The 12,624-nt window shown below is 38.6% G+C and overlaps 1 non-coding gene across 1 annotated transcript; it reads left to right on the top strand.

Moving 5' to 3' along the window:
• The first annotated feature begins 10,973 nt into the window (after positions 1 to 10,973).
• Positions 10,974 to 11,077, top strand: LOC148571789 (small nucleolar RNA R71). Its single transcript, XR_015880425.1, has one exon. It is a non-coding gene; the product is annotated as a small nucleolar RNA R71 (small nucleolar RNA).
• The last annotated feature ends 1,547 nt before the right edge of the window (positions 11,078 to 12,624 follow it).

The following is a 12,624-nucleotide window of genomic DNA, read 5'->3' as shown; positions in this document are numbered from 1 at the left end:
TTTACTAGATGATCATTAGTGTCTAAGTGTCTATGCCTTAAAGTTATGCATATGAATCCATCACCTCTCTTGAATGAAAAATGTTTTAAAAACAAAAGAACAAGAAGTACATGGTTTCGAATTCATCCTTGAAACTAGTTTAATTATTTTGATGTGGTGGCAATACTTTTTGTTTTCTGAATGTATGCTTGAATAGTGCATATGTCTTTTGAAGTTGTTGATTATAAATGTTAAATATGTTGGCTCTTGAAAGAATGATGAACAGGAGAAATGTTATTAGATAATCTGAAAAATCATAAAAATGATTCTTGAAGCAAGAAAAAGCAGTGAATACAAAAGCTTGCAAAAAAAAAAGAAAAAAAATATAGCAAAAAAAAAGAGAAAAAGAAAAAGCAAGCAGAAAAAGCGAAAAGCTCTTTAAACCAAAAGGCAAGAGCAAAAAGCCAATAGCCCTTAAAATCAAAAGGCAAGGGTAATAAAAAAGGATCCAAGGCTTTGAGCATCAGTGGATAGGAGGGCCTAAAGGAATAAAATCCTGTCCTAAGCGGCTAAACCAAGCTGTCCCTAACCATGTGCTTGTGGCGTGAAGGTGTCAAGTGAAAACTTGAGACTGAGCGGTTAAAGTCAAGGTCCAAAGCAAAAAAAAAAGAGTGTGCTTAAGAACCCTGGACACCTCTAATTGGGGACTTTGGCAAAGCTGAGTCACAATCTGAAAAGGTTCACCCAGTTATGTGTCTGTGGCATTTATGTATCCGGTGGTAATACTGAAAAACAAAGTGCTTAGGGCCACGGCCAAGACTCATAAAGTAGCTGTGTTCGAGAATCAACATACTGAACTAGGAGAATCAATAACACTATCTGAATTCTAGGTTCCTATAGATGCCAATCATTCTGAACTTCAATAGATAAAGTGAGATGCCAAAACTATTCAAGTGGCAAAAACTACAAGTCCCGCTCATTTAATTGGAGCTACGTTTCATCGATATTTTGGAATTTATAGTATATTCTCTTCTTTTATCCTATTTGATTTTCAGTTGCTTGGGGACAAGCAACAATTTAAGTTTGGTATTGTGATGAGCGGATAATTTATATGCTTTTTGGCATTATTTTTACATAGTTTTCAGTATAATTTAGTTAGTTTTTAATATATTTTTATTAGTTTTTAAATAAAATTCACATTTCTGGAATTTACTATGAGTTTGTTTGTTTTTCTGTGATTTTAGGTAATTTCTGGCTGAAATTGAGGGACCTGAGCAAAAATCTGATTTAGGCTGAAAAAGGACTGCAGATGCTGTTGGATTCTGACCTCTCTGCACTCAAAGCGGATTTTTGGAGCTACACAACTCCAAATGGCGCGCTCTTAATTGCGTTGGAAAGTAGACATCTAGGGATTTCCAGAAATATATAATACTCCATACTTTGAATAAGGATAGACGACGTAAACTGGCATTCAACGCCAGTTCCATGCTGCATTCTGGAGTCAAACGCCAGAAACAGATTGCAAAGTGGAGTTAAACGCCAGAAACAGGTTACAAACTGGTGTTCAACTCCAAGAGAAGCCTCTACACGTGTAAAGCTCAATGCTCAGCCCAAGCACACACCAAGTGGGCCCCAGAAGTGGATTTCTGCATCATTTACTCAATTCTGCAAACCCTAGTAACTAGTTTAGTATAAATAGGACTTTTTACTATTATGTTTATATCTTTGGAATATCTTTGGATCATCTTTGATTAGTTTTAGGCAATCTTAGACTTTTGTGAGGGCTGGCCACTCGGCCATGCCTGAACATTTATCACTTGTGTATTTTCAACGGTAGAGTTTCTACACACCATAGATTAAGGTGTGGAGCTCTGCTGTTCCTCAAAGATTAATGCAAAGTACTACTGTTTTTCTATTCAATTCAACTTATTCTGCTTCTAAGATATTCATTCGCACTTTAATATGATGGATGTGATGATCGTAACAGTCATCATCATTCTCAACTTATGAACGCGTGCTTGACAACCACTTCCGTTCTACCTTAGATTGAATGGATATCTCTTGGATATCTAATACAGGGGACCGAGTCCGAGTTATTAGTATTTTCGTGGTATAAGTTAGAACCCATGGATGGCCATTCTTGAGAATCCGGAAAGTCTAAACCTTGTCTGTGGTATTCCAAGTAGGATTTAGGGATTGAATGACTGTGACGAGCTTCAAACTCGTGAGTGCTGGGCGTAATGACAGACGCAAAAGGATCAATGGATCCTATTCCAGAATGATCGAGAACCGACAGATGATTAGCCATGCAGTGACAGCGCATTGGACCATTTTCACTGAGAGGACAGGTGGCCATTGACAACGGTGATGCCTAACATACAGCTTGCCATGGAAAGGAGTAGGAAGGATTGGATGAAGACTGCAGGAAAGCAGAGGTTCAGAGGGACGAAAGCATCTCTATACGCTTATCTAAAATTCTCACCAATGAATTACATAAGTACCACTATCCTATTTTATATTTTATTTATCTTTTACTTATCAATTCATAAAATCAGTTGAATCCGCCTAACTGAGATTTACAAGGTGACCATAGCTTGCTTCAAGCCGACAATCTCCGTGGGATCGACCCTTACTCACGTAAGATTTATTACTTGGATGACCTAGTGCACTTGCTGGTTAGTTGTACGAAGTTGTGAAACAGAATTAAGAACATGAACGTGCGTATTGAGTTTTTAGCGCCGTTACCAAGGAAGGAATGATCACGATTTCGCACACCAACCATGCCATCTTCAAAGGGCCATAACTTGAGCTACAGATGTCCAATTGATGCGCTTCTAGTTGCGTTAGAAAGATGACATTCAGAGCTTTCTAACGATATATAAAAATCTATATTTGGCATGATATTAAAGTACAAATGATAAGCATCTTTAAGGCCCAAAAACTACACTCAAAAGCCAACATTTGGGGTAGCGCTAAAAAATTATAGCGCAGCATTCTCTTTTTAAACGTTTTCGTGGTTCTCAAGCCTTGGGGAGGAAGGATTAGCAAATGGTGCAGCGTTCAAAATGTGAACGTACTGTTCACTAATGTAACACTGAGAACCAAATGCCCACCAAAGAAGCACGTGAGAAAGCATGCTTGGAGTAGTGAACGTAGTGTTCACTTAAGCAAACTGAGCGCTCCACTGGGAGCATCAATTAAGCCTGCACCCCTGACCCATTTCAAGGCCAAATCCAAATCAACCCATTTCATTGAAGTCCCAAAGCAAGCAAAGCCCATTGACATGACTCAAAGGCACAAGAAACAATTAGATTAGGAATTTCATTTGAATTGTAATTTATTTTCAATTTCAATTTCATTTTCATTTTGTAAAGCCTATATAAAGGCATCAGTTTCATTTCATTAAGGAGGCTGGCTCTGCTAGAGAGCAATAGGAGTAGGAGTAGGGTAGAATAGAAAGTTCTCTTTGAAACACTCCAGAATAGGGCAGGAAGCTGGCGTTGAACGCCAGTTTGCGTCATCTAAACTCGGGCAAAGTATGGACTATTATATATTGCTGGAAAGCCCTGGATGTCTACTTTCCAACATAATTGAGGCGCGCCATTTGGAGTTCTGTAGGTCCAGAAAATCCACTTTGTGTGCAGGGAGGTCAGAATCCAACAACATCTGCAGTCCTTCTTCAACCTCTGAATCTGATTTTTGCTCAAGTCCCTCAATTTCAGCCAGAAAATACCTAAAATCACAGAAAAACACACAAACTCATAGTAAAGTCCAGAAATGTGATTTTTATTTAAAAACTAATAAAAATATACTAAAAACTAACTAAATCATACTAAAAACTATGTGAAAATAATGCCAAAAAGCGTATAAATTATTCGCTCATCACAACACCAAACTTAAATTGTTGCTTGTCCCCAAGCAACTGAAAATCAAATAGGTTAAAAAGAAGAGAATATACTATAAATTCCAAAATATCAATGAAACTTAGCTCCAATCAGATGAGCGGGACTAGTAGCTTTTTGCCTCTTGAATAGTTTTGGCATCTCACTTTATCCATTGAAGTTCAGAATGATTGGCATCTATAGGAACTTAGACTTTAGATAGTGTTATTGATTCTCCTAGTTCAGTATGTTGATTCTTGAACACAGCTACTTTATGAGTCTTGGTAGTGGCCCTAAGCACATTGTTTTCCAGTATTACCACCAGATACATAAATGCCACAGACATATAACTGGGTGAACCTTTTCAGATTGTGACTCAGCTTTGCTAAAGTCCCCAATTAGAGGTTGGTGCACGAAATTGTGATCTCAGGCAACGGCGCCAAAAACTCTGTACGCACGTCTTAATAAATCGTTTTTCATTCACAACTTCGATACAACTAAACAGCAAGTGCACTGGGTCGTCCAAGTAATAAACCTTACGTGAGTAAGGGTCGATCCCACGGAGATTGTTGGTATGAAGTAAGCTATGGTCATCTTGTAAATCTCAGTCAGGCGGATAATAATTGATTATGGAGTTTTCGAAATTAAATAATAAATAGACAGAAAATAAAGATAGAAATACTTATGTATGTCATTGGTGAGAATTTCAGATAAAGGTATAGAGATGCATTCGTCCATCTGAACTTCTGCTTTCCTGCTGTCTTCATCCAATCAGTCCTACTCCTTTCCATGGCTGGCTTTATGTAAGGACATCACCATCGTCAATGGCTACTTTTTATCCTCTCTGGAAAATGGTCCGATGCGCTGTCACTGCATGGCTAATCGTCTGGAGGCATCACCGTGGTCAATGGCTGCATCCTATCCTCTTGTGAAAATGGTCCAAATGCTCTGTCACAGCACGGCTAATCATCTGAGGTTCTCGATCATGCTGGAATAGGATTCACCCTCCTTTTGCGTCTGTCACTACGCCCAACACTCGCGAGTTTGAAGTTTGTCACAGTCATTCAATCCCAGAATCCTACTCGGAATACCACAGACAAGGTTTAGACTTTCCGGATTCTCATGAATGCCGCCATCAATCTAGCTTATACCACGAAGATTTTGATTAAGAGATCCAAGAGATACTCATTCAATCTAGGGTAGAACGGAAGTGGTTGTCAGGCACGCGTTCATAGGGAATGATGATGATTGTCACATTCATCACATTCAAGTTGAAGTGCGAATGAATATCTTAGAAGCGGAATAAGTTGAATTAAATAGAAAACAGTAGTACTTTGCATTAATTCATGAGGAACAGCAGAGCTCCACACCTTAATCTATGGAGTGTAGAAACTCTACCGTTGAAAATACATAAGTGAAAGGTCCAGGCATGGCCGAATGGCCAGCCCCCAAACGTGATCAATAGATCAAAAGATAATCCAAAGATGTCAAATACAATAGTAAAAAGTACTATTTATACTAAACTAGTTACTAGGGTTTACAAAAGTAAGTAATTGACGCATAAATCCACTTCCGGGGCCCACTTGGTGTGTGCTTGGGCTGTGTTTAAAATTTACATGTGCAGAGGCTCTTTCTGGAGTTGAACGCCAGGTTGTAACGTATTTTTGGCGTTCAACTCTGGTTTGTGACGTGTTTCTGGCGTTTAACTCCAGACAGCAGCGTAGAACTGGCGTTCAACGCCCTTTTACGTCGTCTAAACTCGGTCAAAGTATGGACTATTATACATTGCTGGAAAGCCCTGAATGTCTAATTTCCAACGCAATTGGAAGCATACCATTTTGAGTTTTGTAGCTCCAGAAAATCCACTTTGAGTGCAGGGAGGTCAGAATCCAACAGCATCAGCAGTCTTTCTTCTACCTCTGAATCTGATTTTTGCTCAAGTCCCTCAATTTCAGCCAGAAAATACCTGAAATCACAAAAAAACACACAAACTCATAGTAAAGTCCAGAAATGTGAATTTAACATAAAAACTAATGGAAACATCCCTAAAAGTAACTAGATTCTACTAAAAACATCCTAAAAATAATGCCAAAAAGCGTATAAATTATCCGGTCATCACAACACCAAACTTAAATTGTTGCTTGTCCCCAAGTAACTGAAAATCAAATAGGATAAAAAGAAGAGAATATACTATAAATTCCAAACTATCAATGAAACATAGCTCCAATAAGATGAGCGGGACTTGTAGCTTTTTGCCTCTTGAATAGTTTTGCGATCTCACTTTATCCATTGAGGTTCAGAATGATTGGCATCTATAGGAACTCAGAGTTCAGATAGTGTTATTGACTCTCCTAGTTCAGTATGATGATTTTTGAACACAGCTACTTTATGAGTCTTGGCCGTGGCCCTAAGCACTTTGTTTTCCAGTATTACCACCGGATACATAAATGCCACAGACACATAATTGGGTGAACCTTTTCAGATTGTGACTCAGCTTTGATAAAGTTCCCAATTAGAGGTGTCCAGAGTTCTTAAGCACACTCTTTTTTTGCTTTGGACCTTGACTTTAACCGCTCAGTCTCAAGTTTTCACTTGACACCTTCACGCCACAAGCACATGGTTAGGGACAGCTTGGTTTAGCCGCTTAGGCCAGGATTTTATTCCTTTAGGCCCTCCTATCCACTGATGCTCAAAGCCTTGGGATCCTTTTTGTTACCCTTGCCTTTTGGTTTTAAGGGTTATTTGCTTTTTGCTCTTGCCTCTTGGTTTTAAGAGCTTTTGGCTTTTTCTGCTTGCTTTTTCTTTTTCTTTCTATTTTTTCGCTATTTTTTTTTCTTTTTTTTTCTGCAAGCTTTGTTCTTTGCTGCTTTTTCTTGCTTCAAGAATCATTTTTATGAATTTTTAGATTATCAAATAACATGTCTCCTTGTCATCATTCTTTCAAGAGCCAACATATTTAACATTCTTAAACAACTTCAAAAGATATATGCACTGTTCAAGCATTCATTCAGAAAACAAGAAGCATTGTCACCACATCAATATAATTAAACTAAGTTCAAGGATAAATTTGAAACTCATGTACTTCTTGTTCTTTTGAATTAAAACATTTTTCATTTAAGAGAGGTGATGGATTCTTAGGACATTCATAACTTTAAGACATAGTTACTAAATACTAATGATCATGTAATAAGACACAAACATGGATAAGCACTTAACATAAAGAAAACGAAAAACAGAGAAGTTAAGAACAAGGAATGAATCCACCTTAGTGATGGTGGCGTTTCCTTCTTGAGGAACCAATGATATCCTTGAGATCTTCTATGTCTCTTCCTTGTCTTTGTTGCTCCTCCCTCATTACTTTTTGATCTTCTCTAATTTCATGAAGGATGATGGAGTGCTCTTGATGTTCCACCCTTAATTGTCCCATGTTGGAACTTAATTCTCCTAGGGAGGTGTTGATTTGCTCCCAATAGTTTTGTGGAGGAAAATGCATTTGAGGCATCTCCGGGATCTCATGGTGCTGAGCTTCATGCGTCTCTTGAGCTCCATGAATGGGCTTTCTTGTTTGCTCCATCCTTTTCTTAGTGATGGGCTTCTCTTCCTCAATGGGAATGTCTCCTTCTATGTCAATCCCAGCCGAATTGTATAGATGGCAAATGAGGTGAGGAAAAGCTAACCTTGCCATAATGGAGGACTTGTCAGCCACCTTGTAGAGTTCTTGAGGTATAATCTCATGAACCTCCACCTCTTCTCCAATCATGATGCTATGAATCATGATGGCCCGGTCTATAGTAACTTCAGACCGGTTGCTAGTGGGAATGATTGAGCGTTGAATGAACTCCAACCATCCTCTAGCTACAGGCTTAAGGTCCAGTCTTCTCAATTGAACCGGTTTGCCTTTTGAGTCAATCTTCCATTGAGCTCCTTCCACACATATGTCCATGAGGACTTGGTCCAACCTTTGATCAAAGTTGACTCTCCTTGTGTAGGGGCGTGCGTTCTCTTCCATCATTGGCAAGTTGAACGCCAACTTTACATTTTCCGGACTAAAATCTAAGTAATTCCCCCGAACCATGGTGAGATAATTCTTTGGGTTCGGGTTCTTACTTTGATCATGGTTCCTTGTGATCCATGCATTAGCATAGAACTCTTGAACCATTAGAGTTCCGACTTATTGGATGGGGTTTGTAAGAACTTCCCAACCTCTTCTTTGGATCTCATGTCGGATCTCCGGATACTCATTTCTCTTGAGTTTGAAAGGGACCTCGGGGATCACCTTCTTCTTGGCCACAACATCATAGAAGTGGTCTTGATGGGCTTTGGAGATGAATCTTTCCATCTCTCATGACTCGGAGGTGGAAGCTTTTGTCTTCCCTTTCCCTTTTCTAGAGGATTCTCCGGTCTTAGGTGCCATCAATGGTAATGGAAAAACAAAAAGCTTATGCTTTTACCACACCAAACTTAGAATATTGCTCGCCCTCGAGCAAGAGAAGAAAGAAGAGATGAAGAAGAAGAAGAAATGGAGGAGAGGGAGAGAGAGATGTGTTTCGGCCAAGAAGGGGAAGATAGGGTTGTGTTGTGTGAAAATGAGGAAGAATGGAGGGCTATATATAGGGAAGGGAGGGGGGGTAAGGTTCGGCCATAAGGGTGGGTTTTGGGTGGGAAATTGATTTTGAATTTTGAAGGTAGGTGGAGTTTATGAGGTAGGTTTATGGGGAAGAGTGGATGGATGTGAGTGGTGAAGTGGTGATAGGAAAGAGAGATTGAGGTGATTGGTGAAGAGTTTTGGGAAAGAGTGTTTATTGGGAAGAGAGGATGAACATTGAGAAGAGGGAAGAGAGTGAGTGGTGGTAGGTGGGGATCCTGTGGGGTCCACAGATGCTGAGATGATCCTGTGTGGTCCACAGATCTTAAGGTGTCACGGAATTGCATCCCTGCACCAATTAGGCATGTAAAATGCCTTTGCATGAAATTCTGGCATTTAAACGCCGAACTGATGCTTGTTCTGGGTGTTCAACGCCCAGATGCAGCATATTTCTGGCGTTGAACGCCAGCCAGATGCTTGTTTCTGGCGTTCAGCGCCAGCTCTTCTTTACTGTGCATTTCTGGCGTCTGGACGCCAGGATGCTACTTGTTTCTGGCGTTCAACACCAGAAACATGCTCTGTTCTGGCGTTGAACGCCAGACAGATGCTCCTTTCTGGCGTTTAAACGCCAGTGAGATCCTTCTCCAGGGTGTGATTTTTCTTCTGCTGTTTATGATTCCGTTTTCAATTTTTATATTTATTTTGTGACTCTACATGATCATGAACCTAATAAAACATGAAAAACCATGAAAATAAAAATTAGATAAAAATTGGGTTGCCTCCCAACAAGCGCTTCTTTAATGTCAATAGCTTGACAGTGGGCTCTCATGGAGCCTCACAGATGTTCAGAGCATTGTTGAGACTCTCCAACACCAAACTTAGAGTTTGGATATGGGAGTTCAACACCAAACTTAGAGTTTGGTTGTGGCCTCCCAACACCAAATTTAGAGTTTGACTGTGGGAGCTCTGGTTGACTCTGTTTTGAGAGAAGCTTACTGTGCCTCTTTTCCATGTTTACAGAAAGATAACCTTGAGTTGTAAACTCAAGGGAGTCCTCATTCAATTGAAGGACTAGTTCGCCTCTGTCAACATCAATCACAGCTCTTGCTGTGGCTAGGAAGGGTCTTCCAAGTATGATGGATTCATCATCATTCTTCCCAGTATCCAGGACTATGAAATCAGCAGGGATGTAAAGGCCTTCAACCTTTACTAACACGTCCTCTACTTGTCCATAAGCCTGTTTTCTTGAATTGTCTGCCATTTCTAATGAGATTTTAGCAGCTTGCACCCCATAGATTCCCAGTTTCTCTATTACAGAGAGGGGCATGAGGTTTATCCTTGACCCAAGGTCACATAGAGCTTTCTCAAAGGTCATGGTGCCTATGGTACAAGATATTAAGAACTTTCCAGGATCCTGTTTCTTCTGAGGCAATATCAGTTGATCCATATCACTCAGTTCATTAGTGAACAAGGGAGGTTCATCTTCCCAAGTCTCAACACCAAATAATTTGGCATTCAGCTTCATGATTACACCAAGGTACTTGGTAACTTGCTCTTCAGTAACATCCTCATTCTCTTCAGAAGAGGAATACTCATCAAAGCTCATGAATGGCATAAGGAGGTTCAATGGAATCTCTATGGTCTCTAGATGAGTCTCAGATTCCTTTGGTTCCTTAGAGGGAAGCTCCTTATTGATCACTGGACATCCCAGGAGGTCTTCCTCCTTGGGATTCACGTCCTCTCCCTCCCTTACAGGTTCCGCCATGGTGATCAATTCAATGGCCTTGCACTCTCCTTTTGGATTTTCTTCTGTATTGCTTGAGAGAGTACTAGGAGGGATTTTAGTGATCCTTTTACTCAGCTGGCCTACTTGTGCCTCCAAATTTCTAATTGAGGACCTTGTTTCATTCATGAAACTTACAGTGGCCTTAGATAGATCAGAGACTAAGTTTTCTAAATTAGAAGTATTTTGTTCAGAGTTCTCTGTCTGTTGCTGAGTGGATGATGGAAAAGGCTTGCTATTGCTAAACCTGTTTCTTACACCATTATTAAAGCCTTGTTGAGGCTTTTGATCCTTCCATGAGAGATTTGGGTGATTTCTCCATGAGGGGTTATAGGTGTTTCCATATGGTTCACCCATGTAATTCACCTCTGCTATTGCAGGGTTCTCAGGATCATAAGCTTCTTCTTCAGAAGCTGCCTCTTGAGTACTGTTGGATGCAGCTTGCATTCCATTCAGACTCTGAGAAATCATATTGACTTGCTGAGTCAATATTTTATTCTGAGCCAATATGGCATTCAGAGTATCAATTTCAAGAACTCCCTTCTTCTGAGGCGTCCCATTACTCACAGGATTCCTCTCAGAAGTGTACATGAACTGGTTATTAGCAACCATGTCAATAAGTTCTTAAGCTTCTGCAGGCATTTTCTTTAGTTGAATGGATTCACCTGCAGAAGTATCCAATGACATTTTAGCTAATTCAGACAGACCATCATAGAATATATCCAGGATGGTCCATTCTGAAAGCATGCCAGAAGGACACTTTTTAGTCAGTTCCTTGTATCTCTCCCAAGCTTTATAGAGGGATTCACCTTCTTTCTGTCTGAAGGTTTGAACATCCACTCTAAGCTTACTCAGCTTTTGAGGAGGAAAGAACTTGGCTAAGAAAGCCTTGACCAGCTTATCCCAAGAGTTCAGGCTATCCTTAGGTTGAGAGTCCAACCATACTCTAGCTCTGTCTCTTACAGCAAAAGGGAAAAGCTTGAGCCTGTAGACTTCAGGATCTATTCCATTAGTCTAAACAGTATCACAGATCTGCAAAAATTCAGTTAAGAACTGAAAAGGATCTTCAGATGGAAGTCCATGAAACTTGTAGTTCTGCTGCATCAGAGAAACTAATTGAGGTTTCAGCTCAAAATTGTTTGCTCCAATGGTAGGGACGGAGATGCTTCTTCCATGTAAATTGGAATTAGGTGCAGTAAAGTCACCAAGCATCCTCCTTGCATTATTATTATTTTCGGCTGCCATCTCTTCTTCCTGTTCGAAAATTTCTGAAAGGTGCTTGTTGGATTATTATAATTTAGCTTCTCTTAGTTTCCTCTTCAGAGTCCTTTCAGGTTCTGGATCTGCTTCAACAAGAATGTTCTTGTCCTTGCTCCTACTCATATGAAAAAGAGGGAACAAAAAAATAATAATAATAGGGATCCTTTTTACCACAGTATAGAGGTCCCTGTGTGAGTAGAAGAAAAGAAGAAGAGAAAATCTGAACTCAGAGAGAGAGAGAGGGTTCAGATTTTTGGTGAGTGATAGAGAGATATTAGTAGATGAATAAATAAACAGAAGAAGATGAGAGAGAAGGATTTTCGAAAATTATTTTTGAAAAAGGGTTAGTGATTTTCGAAAATAGTTTTTGAAAAAGGTTAGTAATTTCCGAAAATTAAAATCAAAAACTAAAATAATTAGTTAATTAAAAAGAATTTTTGAAAAAGAGGGAGATATTTTCGAAAATTAGAGAGAGAGAGAGAGAGTTAGTTAGGTAGTTTTGAAAAAGATAAGAAACAAACAAAAAGTTAGTTAGTTAGTTGAAACAAATTTTGAAAATCAATTTTGAAAAGATAAGAAGATAAGAAGTTAGAAAAGATATTTTAAAATCCAATTTTTGAAAAAGATATGATTTTGAAAAAGATAAGATAAGAAGATATTTTTGAAAAGATATGATTGAAATTAGTTTTGAAAAAGGTTTGATTTTTAAAATCTCAATTAATGACTTGATTCACAAGAAATCACAAGATATGATTCTAGAACTTAAAGTTTGAATCTTTCTTAACAAGCAAGTAACAAACTTGAAATTTTTGAATCAAAACATTAATTGATGATGTTATTTTTGAAAATTAGGAGATAAAGATAAGAAAAAGATTTTTGAAAAATATTTTTAAAATTTTCGAAAATAACTAAGAAAAATGAAAAAGATTTGATTTTTGAAAAAGATTTTGAAAAAGATAAGATTTTTAAATTGAAAATTTGATTTGACTCATAAGAAACAACTAGATTTTAAAAAGTTTTGAAGAAGTCAACTCAAATTTTCGAATTTATGAGAAGAAAAAGGAGAAGATATTTTTTTGAATTTTTAATGAAGAGAGAGAAAAACATGAAAATGATGCAATGCATGAAAATTTTTA

Source organism: Arachis ipaensis, chromosome B3 (assembly GCF_059453495.1).
Source record: "Arachis ipaensis isolate K30076 ecotype BB chromosome B3, ASM5945349v1, whole genome shotgun sequence".
Lineage (NCBI taxonomy): Eukaryota > Viridiplantae > Streptophyta > Magnoliopsida > Fabales > Fabaceae > Arachis > Arachis ipaensis.
Note: the sequence above shows the minus strand (reverse complement) of the source record. Positions and strands in the feature narration are given on the sequence as shown.